Raw genomic sequence first — 15,461 nt, forward strand, 5'->3', positions numbered from 1 at the left:
AAGAAGCGGCAACACTGCAAATATTGACTTGCTGCATTAACTCATTCTAACTGTTAATATAACCTATTGGTACTCATAATATGATTGCAATTATATTTCTGTATGTGATATAAACGTCAGACAAACAATAATAAAAACCAGAGGCCAGCAGATCATGTGAAAATATAGTTTTGGTGTCATTATCAAAACTTTTGGCCATGACTGTATGGGCTACTGGTAGGTGGTAGATGCTAGAATGTATGGTCTCCTGGTAGGTGGTAAATGCTAGAATGTATGGGCTCCTGATAGGCAATAGATGCTAGAATGTATGGGCTCCTGGTAGGTGGTAGATGCTAGAATGTATGGGCTCCTGGTAATAAATAGATGCTAGAATGTATGGGCTCCTGGAAGGTGGTAGATTCTAGAATGTATGGGCTCCTGGTAGGGAATAGATGCTAGAATGTATGGGCTCCTGGTAGGTGGTAGGTACTAGAATGTATGGGCTCCTGGTAAGGAATAGATGCTAAAATGTATGGACTCCTGGTAGGTGGTAGATGCTTGAATGTATGTGCTCCTGGTAGGGAATACATGCTAGAATGTATGGGCTCCTGGTAGGTGGTAGATGCTAGAAAGTATAGGCTCCTGGTAGGTGATAGATGCTAGAATGTATGGGCTCCTGGTAGGGAATAGATGCTAGAATGTATGGGCTCCTGGTAGGTGGTAGATGCTAGAATGTATGGGCTTCTGGTAGGGGGTAGATGCTAGAATGTATGGGCTCCTGGCAGGGGATAGATGCTAGAATGTATGGGGTCCTCGTAGTGAATAGAAACTAGAATGTATGGGCTCCTGGTAGGTGGTAGATGCTAGAATGTATGGGCTACTGGTAGGTGGTAGATGCTAGAATGTATGGGATCCTGGTAGGTGGTAAATGCTAGAATGTATGGGCTCCTGGTAGGGAATTGATGCTAGAATGTATGGGCTCCTGATAGGTGGTAGATGCTAGAATGTATGGGCTCCCGGTAGGTGGTAGATGCTAGAATGTATGGGCTCCTGGTAGGTGGTAGATGCTAGAATGTATGGGCTCCTGATAGGTGGTAGATGGTAGTATCTATGGGCTCCTGCAGGGGATATATGCTAGAATGTATGGGCTCCTGCTAGGTGGCAGATGCTAGAGAGTATGGACACTTAGTAGGGGATAGATGCTAGAATGTATGGGCTCCTGGTAGGTGGCAGATGCTTGAATGTATGGGCTCCTGGTAGGGGATAGATGCTAGAATGTATGGGCTCCTGGTAGGTGGTAGATGGTAGAATGTATGAGCTCCTGGTAGGTGGTAGGTGGTAGAATGTATGGGCTCCTGGTAGGTGGTAGATGCTAGAATGTATGGGCTCCTGGTAGGTTGTAGATGCTAGAATTTACGGGCTCCTGGTAGGGAATAGATGCTAGAATGTATGGGCTACTGGTAGGTGGTAGATGATAGAATGTATGGGCTCCTGGTAGGTGGTAGGTGCTAGAATGTATGGGCTCCTGGTAGGCGATAGATGCTAGAATGTATGGGCACCTGGTAGGTGGTAGATACTAGAGTGTATGGGTTCCTGGTGGGAAATAGATGCTTGAATGTATGTGCTCCTGGTAGGTGGTAGATGCTAGAATGTATGGGCTCCTGGTAGGGAATAGATGCTAGAATGTATGGGCTCCTGGTAGGTGGTAGATGCTAGAATATATGGGCTCCTGGTAGGTGAGAGATGCTAGAATGTATGGACTCCTGGTAGGTGGTAGATGCTAGAATGTATGGGCTCCTGGTAGGTGGTAGACCCTAGAATGTATGGGCTCCTGGTAGGGAATAGATGCTAGAATGTATGGGTTCCTGGTAGGTGGTAGATGCTAGAATGTATGGGCTCCTGGTGGGGAATAGATGCTAGAATGTATAGGCTCCTGGTAGGTGGTAGATGCTAGAATGTATGGGCTCCTGGTAGCTGGTAGATGCTAGAATGTATGGGCTCCTGGTAGGTGGTAGATGCTAGAATGTATGGGTTCCTGGTAGGGAATAGATGCTAGAATGTATGGGCGCCTGGTAGGGAATAGATGCTAGAATGTATGGGCTCCTGGTAGGTAATATATGCTAGATTGTATGGGCTCCTGGTAGGTGGTAGATTCTAGAATGTATGGGCTCCTGGTGGGGAATAGATGCTAGAATGTATTGACTCCTGGTAGGTGGTAGCTGCTAGAATGTATGGGCTCCTGGTAGGTGGTAGACCCTAGAATGTATGGGCTCCTGGTAGGGATTAGATGCTAGAATGTATGGGCTCCTGGTAGGTGTTAGATGCTAGAATGTATGATCTACTGGTAGGTGGTAGATGCTAGAATGTATGGGCTCCTGGTAGGGAATAGATGCTAGAATATATGGGCTCCTGGTAGGGAATATATGCTAGAATGTATGGGCTCCTGGTAGGTGGTAGATGCTAGAATGTATGGGCTCCTGGTGGGGAATAGATGCTAGAATGTATGGGCTCCTGGTAGGTGGTAGATGCTAGAATGTATGTGCTCCTGGTAGGTGGTAGATGCTAGAATGTATGGGCTCCTGGTATGTTTTAGATGCTAGAATGTATGGGCTCCTGGTAGGGAATAGATGCTAGAATGTATGGGAGCCTGGTAGGGAATTGATGCTAGAATGTATGGGCTCCTGGTAGGGAATAGATGCTAGAATGTATGGGCTCCTGGTAGGTGGTAGATGCTAGAATGTATGGGCTCCTGGTGGGGAATAGATGCTAGAATGTATTGGCTCCTGGTAGGTGGTAGATGCTAGAATGTATGGGTTCCTGGTAGGTGTTAGATGCTAGAATGTATGGGCTCCTGGTAGGTGGTAGATGCTAGAATGTATGAGCACCTGGTAGGTGGTAGATGCTAGAATTTATGTGCTTCTCGTAGGGGATAGATGCTAGAATGTATGGGCTCCTTGTAGGTGGTAGATTCTAGAATGTATGGACCCCTGGTAGGGGGTAGATGCTACAATGTATGGGCTCCTGGTATGGGGTAGATCCTAGAAAGTATGGGCTCCTGGTATGGGGTAGATGCTAGAATGTATGGGCTCCTGGTAGGGGGTAGATGCTAGAATGTATGGGCTCCTGGTAGGGGGTAGATGCTAGAATGTATTGGCTCCTGGTAGGGGGAAGATGCTAGAATGTTTGAGCTCCTTTTAGGGGGGTAGATGCTAGAATGTATGGGCCCCTGGTAGGGTATAGATGCTAGAATGTATGGGCTTCAGGTAGGTGATAGATGCTAGAATCTACAGGCTCCTGGTAGGGGGTAGATGCTAGAATGTATGGGCTTCTGGTAGGGGATAGATGCTAGAATGTATGGGCTTCTGGTAGGGGGGTTGATGCTAGAAAGTATGGGCTCCAGGTAGGGGGTAGATGCTAGAATGTATGGGCTCCTGGTAGGGGGTAGATGCTAGAATGTATGGGCTCCTGGTAGGGGGTAGATGCTAGAATGTATGGGCTCCTGGTAAGGGATAGTTGCTAGAATGTATGGGCTCCTGGTAGGGGGTAGATGCTAGAATGTATGGGCCCCTCGTAGTGGATAGATGCTAGAATGTATGGGCTCCTGGTAGGGGGTAGATGCTAGAATGTATGAGCTCCTGGTAGGGGGGTAGATGCTAGAATGTATCGGCTCCTGGTAGGGGATAGTTGCTAGAATGAATGGGCTCCAGGTATGGGGTAGATACTAGAAAGTATGGGCTCCTGGTATGGGGTAGATTCTAGAATGTATGGGCTCCTGGTAGGGGGTAGATGCTAGAATTTATGGGCTCCTGGTAGGGGGTAGATGCTACAATGCATGTGCTCCTGGTAGGGGGGTAGATGCTTGATTGTTTGGGCTCCTGGTAGGTGGTAGATGCTAGAATGTATGGGCTACTGGTAGGGAATAGATGCTAGAATGTATGGGCTCCTGGTAGGTGGTAGATGCTAGAATGTATGGGCTCCTAGTAGGTGGTAGATGCTAGAATGTATGGGCTCCTGGTAGGTTGTAGATACTAGAATGTATGAGCTCCTGGTGGGGAATAGATTCTAGAATGTATGAGCTCCTGGTAGGGAATAGATGCTGGAATGTATGGGCTCCTGGTAAGGGATAGATGCTACAATGTATGGGCTCCTGGTAGGTGGTAGATGCTAGAATGTTTGGGCTCCTGGTAGGTGGTAGATGCTAGAATGTATGGGCTCCTGGTAGGTGGTAGATGCTAGAATGTATGGGCTCCTGGTGGGGAATAGATGCTGGAATGTATGGGCTCCTGGTATGGGATAAATGCTAGAATGTATGGGCTCCTGGTAGTTGGTAGATGCTAGAATGTATGGGATACTGGTAGGGAATACATGCTAGAATGTATAGGCTCCTGGTAGGTGGTAGATGGTAGATTGTAAGGGCTACTGGTCGGCAATACGTGCTAGAATGTGTGGGATCCTGGTAGGTGGTAGATGCTAGAATGTATGGGCTCCTAGTAGGTGGTAGATGCTAGAATGTATGGGCTCCTGGTAGGTGGTAGATGCTAGAATGTATGGGCTCCTGGTAGGGTATAGATGCTAGAATGTATGGGCTCCTGGTAGGTGGTATATGCTAGAATGTATGGGCTCCTGGTAGGTGGTAGATGCTAGAATGTTTGGGCTCCTGGTAGGTGGTAGATGCTAGAATGTATGGGCTCCTGATAGGTGGTAGATGCTAGAATATATGGGCTCCTGGTGGGGAATAGATGCTGGAATGTATGGGCTCCTGGTAGGGGATAGATGCTAGAATGTATGGGCTCCTGGTAGTTGGTAGATGCTAGAATGTAAGGGCTCCTGGTAGGTGGTAGATGCTAGAATGTATGGGCTTCTGGTAGGGAATAGATGCTAGAATGTATAGGCTCCTGGTAGGTGGTAGATGCTAGATTGTAAGGGCTACTGGTCGGGAATAGATGCTAGAATGTGTGGGATCCTGGTAGGTGGTAGATGCTACAATGTTTGGGCTCCTGGTAGGGAATAGATGATAGAATGTGTGGGCTCCTGGTAGGTTGTAGATGCTAGAATGTATGGGCTCCTAGTAGGTGGTAGATGCTAGAATGTATGGGCTCCTGGTAGGTGGTAGATGCTAGAATGTTTGTGCTCCTGGTAGGGTATAGATGCTAGAATGTATGGGCTCCTGGTAGGTGGTAGATGCTAGAATGTATGGGCTCCTGGTAGGTGGTAGATGCTAGAATGTATGGGCTCCTGTTAGGGGGTAGATGCTAGAATGTATGGGCTCCTGGCAGGTGGTAGATGCTAGAATGTATGGGCTCCTGGTTGGTGGTAGATGCTAGAATGTATGGGCTCCTGGTAGATGGTAGATGCTAGAATGTATGGGCTCCTGGTAGGTGGTAGATGCTAGAATGTATGGGCTCCTGGTAGGGAATAGATGCTAGAATGTATGGGCTCCTGGTAGGTGGTAGATGCTAGAATGTATGGGCTCCTGGAAGGGAATAGATGCTAGAATGTATGGGCTCCTGGTAGTGTGGCAGATGCTAGAATGTATGGGCTCCTGGTAGGTGGTAGATGCTAGAATGTATGGGCCCCTGGTAGGTGGTAGATGCAATAAAGTATGGGCTCCTGGTCGGTGGTAGATGCTAGAATGTATGGGCTCCTGATAAAGGATTGATGCTAGAATGTATGGGCTACTGGTAGGTTGTAGATGCTAGAATTTACAGGCTCCTGGTAGGGAATAGATGCTTGAATGTATGGGCTCCTGGTAGGTGGTAGATCCTAGAATGTATGGGCTCCTGGTAGGTGGTATATGCTAGAATGTCTGGGCTCCTGGTAGGGGATAGATGCTAGAATGTCTGTGCTCCTGGTAGGTGGTAGATGCTAGAATGTATGGGCTCCTGGTAGGTGGTAGATGGTAGAATGTATGGGCTCCTGGTAGGTGGTAGATGCTAGAATGTATGGGCTCCTGGTAGGGAATAGATGCTAGAATGTATGGGCTCCTGGTAGGTGGTAGATACTAGAGTGTATTGGCTCCTGGTGGGGAATAGATGCTAGAATGTATGGGCTACTGGTAGGTGGTAGATGCTATAATGTATGGGCTCCTGGTAGGGAATAGATGCTGGAATGTATGGGCTTCTGGTAGGTGGTAGATGATAGAATATATGGGCTCCTGGTAGGTGATAGATTCTAGAATGTATGGGCTCCTGGGAGGTGGTAGATACTAGAGTGTATTGGCTCCTCGTGGGGAATAGATGCTAGAATGTATGGGCTTCTGGTAGGTGGTAGATGCTAGAATGTCTGTGCTCTTGGTAGGTGGTAGATGCTAGAATGTATGGGCTCCTGGTAGGTGGTAGATGGTAGAATGTATGGGCTCCTTGTAGGTGGTAGATGCTAGAATGTATGGGCTCCTGGTAGGGAATAGATGCTAGAATGTATGGGCTCCTGGTATGTGGTAGATACTAGAGTGTATTGGCTCCTGGTGGGGAATAGATGCTAGAATGTATGGGCTCCTGGTAGGTGGTAGATGCTAGAATGTATGGGCTCCTGGTAGGGAATAGATGCTAGAATGTATGGGCTTCGGGTAGGTGGTAGTTGATAGAATATATGGGCTCCTGGTAGGTGATAGATGCTAGAATATGTGGGCTCCTGGTAGGGAATACATGCTAGAATGTATAGGCTCCTGGTAGGTGGTAGATGCTAGAATGTATTGGCTCCTGGAAGGGAATAGATGCTAGAATGTATGGGCTCCTGGTAGGTGGTAGATGCTAGAATGTATGGGCTCCTGGTAGGTTGTAGATGCTAGAAAGTATGGGCTCCTGGTAGGTGGTAGATGCTAGATTGTATGGGCTACTCGTAGGTGGTAGACGCTAGAATGTATGAGATCCTGGTAGGGAATAGATGCTAGAATGTATGGGATCCTGGTAGGTGGTAGATACTAGAATGTATGGGCTCCTGGTAGGAAATAGATGCTGGAATGTATGGGCTCCTGGTAAGGGATAGATGGTAGAATGTATGGGCTCCTGGTAGGTGGTAGATGTTAGAATTCATGGAGTCTTGGTAGGTGGTAGATGCTAGAATGTATGTGCTCCTGGTAGGTGGTAGATGCTAGAATGTATGGGCTCCTGGTAGGTGGTCGATGCTAGAATGTATGGGCTCCTGGTAGGTGGTAGATGCTAGAATGCATGAGCTCCTGGTAGGTGGTAGAAGCTAGAATGTATGGGCTCCTGGTAGGTGGTAGATGATAGAATGTATGGGATCCTGGTAGGTGGTAGATGATAGAATGTATGGGCTCCTGGTAGGGAATAGATGCTGGAATTTATGGCCTCCTGGTAGAGGATAGATGCTAGAATGTATGGGCTCCTGGTAGGTGGTAGATGCTAGAATGTAAGGGCTCCTGGTAGGTGGTAGATGCTAGAATGTATGGGCTTCTGGTAGGGAATAGATGCTAGAATGTATGGGCTCCTGCTAGGTGGTAGATGCTAGAATGTAAGGGCTACTGGTCGGGAATAGATGCTAGAATGTATGGGCTCCTGGTAGGGAATATATGCTAGAATGTGTGGGCTCCTGGTAGGTGGTAGAAGCTAGAATATATGGGCTCCTGGTGGGGAATAGATGCTAGAATGTATGGGCTCCTGGAAGGTGGTAGTTGCTAGAATGTATGGGCTCCTGGTAGGTGGTAGATGCTAGAATGTATGGGCTCCTGGTAGGGGATAGATGCTAGAATGTATGGACTCCTGGTAGGGGATAGATGGTAGAACGTATGGTCTCCTTGTAGGTGGTAGATGGTAGAATGTATTGGCTCCTGGTAGGTGGTAGAAGCTTGATTGTTTGGGCTCTTGGTAGGGGGTAGTTTCTAGAATGTATGGGCTCCTGGTAGGGAATAGATGCTAGAATGTATGGGCTCCTGGTAGGTGGTAGATGCTAGAATGTATGGGCTCCTGGTAGGTGGTAGATATTAGAATGTAAGGGTTCCTGGTGGGGAAAAAATGCTAGAATGTATGTTCTCCTGGTTGGTGGTAAATGCTAGAATGTATTGGCTCCTGGTTGGGAATAGATGCTAGAATGTATGGGCTCCTGGTAGGTGGTAGATGCTAGAATGTATGGGCTCCTGATAGGGAATAGATGCTGTAATGTATGGGCTCCTGGTAAGGGATAGATGCTTGAATGTATGGACTCCTGGTAGGTGGTAGATGCTATAATGCATGGGCTCTTGGTAGGTGGTAGATGCTAGAATGTATGGGCTCCTGGTAGGTGGTAAATGCTAGAATGTTTGGGCTCCTGGTAGGTAGTAGATGCTAGAATGTATGGGCTCCTGGTAGGTGGTAGATGCTAGAATGTATGGGCTCCTGGTAGGGGATAGATGCTAGAATGTATGGGCTCCTGGTAGGTGGTAGATGCTAGAATGTATATGATCCTGGTAGGTGGTAGATGCTAGAATGTATGGGATCCTGGTAGGTGGTAAATGCTAGAGTGTATGGGCTCCTGGTAGGGAATAGATGCTAGAATTTTTTTGCTCTGGTAGTTGGTAGATGCTAGAATGTATGGGCTCCTGGTAGGTGGTAGATGCTCGAATGTATGTGACGCGCCCCCTGGGCCATATTCTTTAGGGGAATACCCGGAGCCGGATCAGATGGGGGTTGTAGTCTCCGAGTGGCTGTGACCCGGTCCGTGCCCAGGGTGTCAAGCTCAGTTGTATGTGGCAGTCCTACAGATGTTATTAAGTTCTTTGTGTCGACTACGCCACCCGTTGTATTGCGGTCACTACGGCCGCCGCTGCAGCAGGGTCCACTGAGGCTGATGGTGTTTGGTGCAGCTTGGTAGGATAACCCCCAACGGGAGGGGTATAGCCTCAGGGGGACAGGTGCAGAGGATGGGGGTTGTGGTGGTGCTGTGCAGACGGCAATCAGAGACAGAGTCGGGTTATGCAGTTTAGGGTGTTTACTTACTGCAGATGTTCCGGTCACTCTAGCTCCAAGTGACCACCCGAGCCGTGCTGCGTCCACCAGGTCCTGGATCCGGCCAACCCCCAAACAAGTCCGGAGCGTGGCCCTGAGCTCTCCCTCTGTCCTTTCCTCTGGCCGTCCCCACCAGGGATCCACCTAGGTCCAGCTCCCTCGGGCCTTCTATTGGGAAACCCTTGGCCTTGGGCTCCCTGACCCTACACGTGGTTTGCCTTCGGGGTGGATGTGGTAGGTGGCCGTGGCAGATGCTGCCCACGGCCTCCGGTCTCTGGCTAGGGTGTGTTTTAGCCCCCACCAGTTTGGGATCCGGTACCCTGTTGCCGACTCTTCACCCGGTGCTTGAATTTGGGTTCTTGGAGTCCTTTCAGCTTCCCCCTCTGGGTCTCTCTTTCTCTGCTCCTCTCTCACTCTCTGGGCCACTCTTCTCCTCTGCAGCAGACTGACTTCCTCCTCTCCAACTGACTTGTTCTCTGCAGCTGACTTGTTCCCTGCAACTGACAGGCTCCTCTACAACTGACCCTGATCTTAGTTGGTGCCCTCCTTATATATCCCTCTATGTGTGAGCTCAGGTGACCAGCACCCAATGAGCTCCTAGCTCTACCCAGACTGCTCCCCCTATCTGCCCCTACACTACAGGGATGTTCCAACCCCCTCCCACTCCAGCCAGGGACAGACTCGGTCGTACCTGCACATTTCTAAGTGGGAGTACCGTCGGCCTGCCCCTCGGAAATGGGATGTGTGTAGTGCAAGCAGCCTACTGAGCTCAGTTCCACACTCCATTCCTGCCCCGGAGTGGAATATCACACCTCTGGCTGAGGTGCAATACTCCTGTAGCAGCCGAATCCTCAGGGTGCTACATATGGGCTCCTGGTAGGTTGTAGATGCTAGATTTTATGGGCTCCTGGTAGGTGGTAGATGCTTGAATGTATGGGCTCCTGGTAGGTGGTAGATGCTAGAATGTATGGGCTTCTCGTAGGGGATAGATGCTAGAATGTATGGGCTCCTTGTAGGTGCTAGATGCTAGAATGTATGGGCTCCTGGTAGGGGGTAGATGCTAGAATGCATGGACTCCTGGTAGGGGATAGATGGTAGAATATATTGGCTCCTGGTAGGTGGTAGATGCTTGAATGTTTGGGCTCCTGGTAGGTGGTAGATGCTAGAATGTATGGGCTCCTGGTAGGGAATAGATGCTAGAATGTATGGGCTCCTGGTAGGTGGTAGATGCTAGAATGTATGGGCTCCTAGTAGGTGGTAGATACTAGAATGTATAGGCTCCTGGTGGGGAATAGATGCTAGAATGTACGTGTTCTTGTTAGGTGGTAGATGCTAGAATGTATGGGCTCCTGGTAGGGAATAGATGCTAGAATGTATGGGCTCCTGGTAGGTGGTAGATGCTAGAATATATTGGCTCATGGTAGATGATAGATGCTAGAATGAATGGGCTCCTGGTAGGTGGTAGATGCTAGAATGTATGGGATCCTGGTAGATGGTAGATACTAGAATGTATGGGCTCCTGGTAGGTAGTAGATGCTAGAATGTATGGGCTCCTGGTAGGGAATAGATGCTAGAATGTATGGGCTCCTGGTAGGTGGTAGATGCTAGAATGTATGGGCTCCTGGTAGGGAATAGATGCTAGAATGTATGGGCTCCTGGTAGGTGGTAGATGCTAGAATGTATGGGCTCCTGGTAGGTGGTAGATGCTAGATTGTATGGGCTCCTGGAATGTGGTAGATGCTAGAATGTATGGGCTCCTGGTTGGTGGTAGATGCTAGAATGTATGGGCTCCTGGTAGGTGGTAGATGCTAGAATGTATGGGCTCCTGGTAGATTGTAGATGCTAGAATGTATGGGCTCTTGGAAGTTGGTAGATGCTAGAATGTATGGGCTCCTGGTAGGGAATAGATGCTAGAATATATGGGCTCCTGGTCTGGAATAGATGCTAGAATGTATTGGCTCCTGGTAGGTGGTAGATGCTAGAATGTATGGGCTCCTGGAAGGGAATATATGCTAGAATGTATGGGCTCCTGGTAGTGTGGCAGATGCTTGAGTGTATGGGCTCCTGGTAGGTGGTAGATGCTAGAATGTATGGGCTCCTGGTAGGTGGTAGATGCTAGAATGTATGGGCTCCTGGTAGGTGATAGATGCTAGAGTGTATTGGCACCTGGTAAAGGATTGATGCTAGAATGTATGGGCTCCTGGTTGTGTGGTAGATGCTAGAATGTATGGGCTCCTGGTAGGTGGTAGATGCTAGAATGTGAGGGCTCCTGGTAGGTTGTAGATGCTAGAATGTGAGGGCTCCTGGTAGGTGGTAGATGCTAGAATGTATGGGCTCCCGGTAGGTGGTAGATACTAGAATGTATGGTCTCCTGGTAGGTGGCAGATGCTAAAATGTATGGGCTCCTGGTCGGTGGTAGATGCTAGAATGTATGGGCACCTGGTAAAGGACTGATGCCAGAATGTATGGGCTACTGGTAGGTTGTAGATGCCAGAATGTCTGGGCTCCTTGTAGGTGGTAGATGCTAGAATGTATGGGCTCCTGGTAGGTGGTAGATGCTAGATTGTATGGGCTCTTGGAAGGTGGTAGATGCTAGGATGTATGGGCTCCTGGTTGGTGGTAGATGCTAGAATGTATGGGCTCCTGGTAGGTGGTAGATGCTAGAATGTATGGGCTCCTGGTAGATTGTAGATGCTAGAATGTATGGGCTCCTGGTAGTTGGTAGATGCTAGAATGTATGGGCTCCTGGTAGGGAATAGATGCTAGAATATATGGGCTCCTGGTCTGGAATAGATGCTAGAATGTATTGGCTCCTGGTAGGTGGAAGATGCTAGAATGTATGGGATCCTGGAAGGGAATATATTCTAGAATGTATGGGCTCCTGGTAGTGTGGCAGATGCTAGAATGTATGGGCTCCTGGTAGGTGGTAGATGCTTGAATGTATGGGCTCCTGGTAGGTGGTAGATGCTAGTATGTATGGGCTCCTGGTAGGTGATAGATGCTAGAATGTATTGGCACCTGGTAAAGGATTGATGCTAGAATGTATGGGCTCCTGGTTGTGTGGTAGATGCTAGAATGTATGGGCTCCTTGTAGGTGGTAGATGCTAGAATGTAAGGGCTCCTGGTAGGTTGTAGATGCTAGAATGTATGGGCTACTGGTAGGTGGTAGATGCTAGAATGTATGGGCTCCCGGTAGGTGGTAGATACTAGAATGTATGGGCTCCTGGTAGGTGGCAGATGCTAAAATGTATGGGCTCCTGGTCGGTGGTAGATGCTAGAATTTATGGGCACCTGGTAAAGGACTGATGCCAGAATGTGTGGGCTACTGGTAGGTTGTAGATGCCAGAATGTCTGGGCTCCTTGTAGGTGGTAGATGCTAGAATGTATTGGCTGATGGTAGGGGATAGATGCTAGAATGTATGGGCTCCTGGTAGCTGGTAGATGCTTCAAAGTTTGGGCTCCTGGTAGGTGGTAGATGCTAGAATGTATTGGCTCCTGGAAAGAAATAGATGCTAGAATGTATGGGCTCCTGGTAGGTGGTAGATAGTAGAGTGTATGGGCTCCTGGTGGGAAATAGATGCTTGAATGTATGTGCTCCTGGTAGGTGGTAGATACTAGAATGTATGGGCTCCTGGTAGGGAATAGATGCTAGAATGTATGGGCTCCTGGTAGGTGGTAGATGCTAGAATATATGGGCTCCTGGTAGGTGATAGATGCTAGAATGTATGGGCTCCTGGTAGGTGGTAGATGCTAGAATGTATGGGCTCCTGGTAGGTGGTAGATACTAGAATGTATGGGCTCCTGGTAGGGAATAGATGCTAGAATGTATGGGCACCTGGTTGGTGGTAGATTCTAGAATGTATGGGCTCCTGGTACGTGCTAGATACTAGAATGCATGGGCTCCTGGTGGGGAATAGATGCTAGAATGTATGTGTTCTTGGTAGGTGGTAGATGCTAGAATGTATTGGCTCCTGGTAGGGAATAGATGCTAGAATGTATGGGCTCCCGGTAGGTGGTAGATGCTAGAATATATTGGCTCCTGGTAGATGATAGATGCTAGAATGAATGGGCTCCTGGTAGGTGGTAGATGCTAGAATGTATGGGCTCCTGGTAGGTGGTAGATACTAGAATGTATGGGCTCCTGGTAGGGAATAGATGCTAGAATGTATGGGCACCTGGTTGGTGGTAGATTCTAGAATGTATGGGCTCCTGGTACGTGCTAGATACTAGAATGCATGGGCTCCTGGTGGGGAATAGATGCTAGAATGTATGTGTTCTTGGTAGGTGGTAGATGCTAGAATGTATTGGCTCCTGGTAGTGAATAGATGCTAGAATGTATGGGCTCCCGGTAGGTGGTAGATGCTAGAATATATTGGCTCCTGGTAGATGATAGATGCTAGAATGAATGGGCTCCTGGTAGGTGGTAGATGCTAGAATGTATGGGGTCCTGGTAGGTGGTAGATGCTAGAATGTATGGGCTGGTAGGTGGTAGATGCTAGAATGTATGGGCTCCTGGTAGGGAATAGATGCTAGAATCTATGGGCTCCTGGTAGGTGGTAGATGCTAGAATGTATGGGCTCCTGGTAGGTGGTAGATGCTAGATTGTATGGGCTCCTGGAAGGTGGTAGATGCTACAATGTAGGGGCTCCTGGTAGGTGGTAGATTCTAGATTGTTTGGGCTCCTGGTAGGTGGTAGATGCTAGAATGCATGGGGTCCTGGTAGATTGTAGATGCTAGAATGTATGGGCCCCTGGTAGTTGGTAGATGCTAGAATGTATGGGCTCCTGGTAGGGAATAGATGCTAGAATATGTGGGCTCCTGGTAGGTGGTAGATGCTAGAATGTATGGGCTCCTGGAAGGGAATAGATGCTAGAATGTATGGGCTCCTGGTAGTGTGGCAGATGGTAGAATGTATGTGCTCATGGTAGGTGGTAGAGGCTAGAATGTATGGGCTCCTGGTAGGTGGTAGATGCTATAAATTATGGGCTCCTGGTCGGTGGTAGATGCTAGAATGTATGGGCACCTGGTAAATGATTGATGCTAGAATGTATGGGCTCCTGGTAGTGTGGTAGATGCTAGAATGTATGGGCTCCTGGTAGGTGGTAGATGCTAGAATGTATGGGCTCCTGGTAGGTGGTAGATGCTAGAATGTATGGGCTCCTGGTAGGTGGTAGATGCTAGAATGTATGGGCTCCCGGTAGGTGGTAGATACTAGATTGTATGGGCTCCTGGTAGGTGGTAGATGCTAGAATGTATGGGCTCCTGGTCGGTGGTAGATGCTAGAATGTATGGGCACCTGGTAAAGGATTGATGCCAGAATGTATGGGCTACTGGTAGGTTGTAGATGCTAGAATTTACGGGTTCCTGGTAGGGAATAGATGCCAGAATGTATGTGCTCCTGGTAGGTGGTAGATGCAAGAATGTATGGGCTCCTGGTAGGTGGTAGATGCTAGAATGTATGGGCTCCTGGTAGGGGATAGATGCTAGAATGTATGGGCTCCTGGTAGGTGGTAGATGCTTGAAAGTTTGGGCTCCTGGTAGGTGGTAGATGCTAGAATGTATGGGCTCCTGGTAGATTGTAGATGCTAGAATGTATGGGCTCCTGGTATTTGGTAGATGCTAGAATGTTTGGGCTCCTGTTAAGGAATAGATGCTAGAATATATGGGCTCCTGGTAGGGAAAAGATGTTAGAATGTATGCGATCCTGCTAGGTGGTAGATGCTAGAATGTATGGGCTCTTGGAAGGGAATAGATGCTAGAATGTATGGGCTCCTGGTAGTGTGGCAGATGCTAGAATGTATGGGCTCCTGGTAGGTGGTAGATGCTAGAATGTATGGGCTCCTGGTTGGTGGTAGATGCTATAAAGTATGGGCTCCTGGTCTGTGGTAGATGCTAGAATGTATGGGCACCTGGTAAAGGATTGATGCTAGTATGTATGGGCTCCTGGAAGTCTGGTAGATGCTAGAATGTATGGGCTCCTGGTAGGGGGTAGATGCTAGAATGAATGGGCTCCTGGTAGGTGGTAGATGCTAGAATGTATGGGATCCCGGTAGGTGGTAGATACTAGAATGTATGGGCTCCTGGTAGGTGGTAGATGCTAGAATGTATGGGCTCCTGCTCGGTGGTAGATGCTAGAATGTATGGGCACCTGGTAAAGGATTGATGCCAGAATGTATGGGCTACTGGTAGGTTGTAGATGCTAGAATTTACGGGCTCCTGGTAGGGAATAGATGCTAGAATGTATGGGCTACTGGTAGGTGGTAGATGGTAGAATGTATGGGCTCCTGGTAGGTGGTAGATGCTAGAATGTATGGGCTCCTGGTAGGCGATAGATGCTAGAATGTGTGGGCTCCTGGTAGGTGGTAGATGCTTGAAAGTTTGGGCTCCTGGTAGGTGGTAGATGCTAGAATGTATGGGCTCCTGGTAGGGAATAGATTCTAGAATGTATGGGCACCTGGTAGGTGGTAGATGCTAGAATGTATGGGCTCCTGGTAGGTGGTAGATGCTAGAATGTATGGGCTCCTGGTAGGGAATAGATGCTAG

The sequence above is a fragment of the Phyllobates terribilis genome, unplaced genomic scaffold (genome assembly GCF_046119375.1).
Source record: "Phyllobates terribilis strain yellow unplaced genomic scaffold, ASM4611937v1 Scaffold_26__1_contigs__length_17865784, whole genome shotgun sequence".
Classification (NCBI taxonomy): Eukaryota; Metazoa; Chordata; class Amphibia; order Anura; family Dendrobatidae; genus Phyllobates; species Phyllobates terribilis.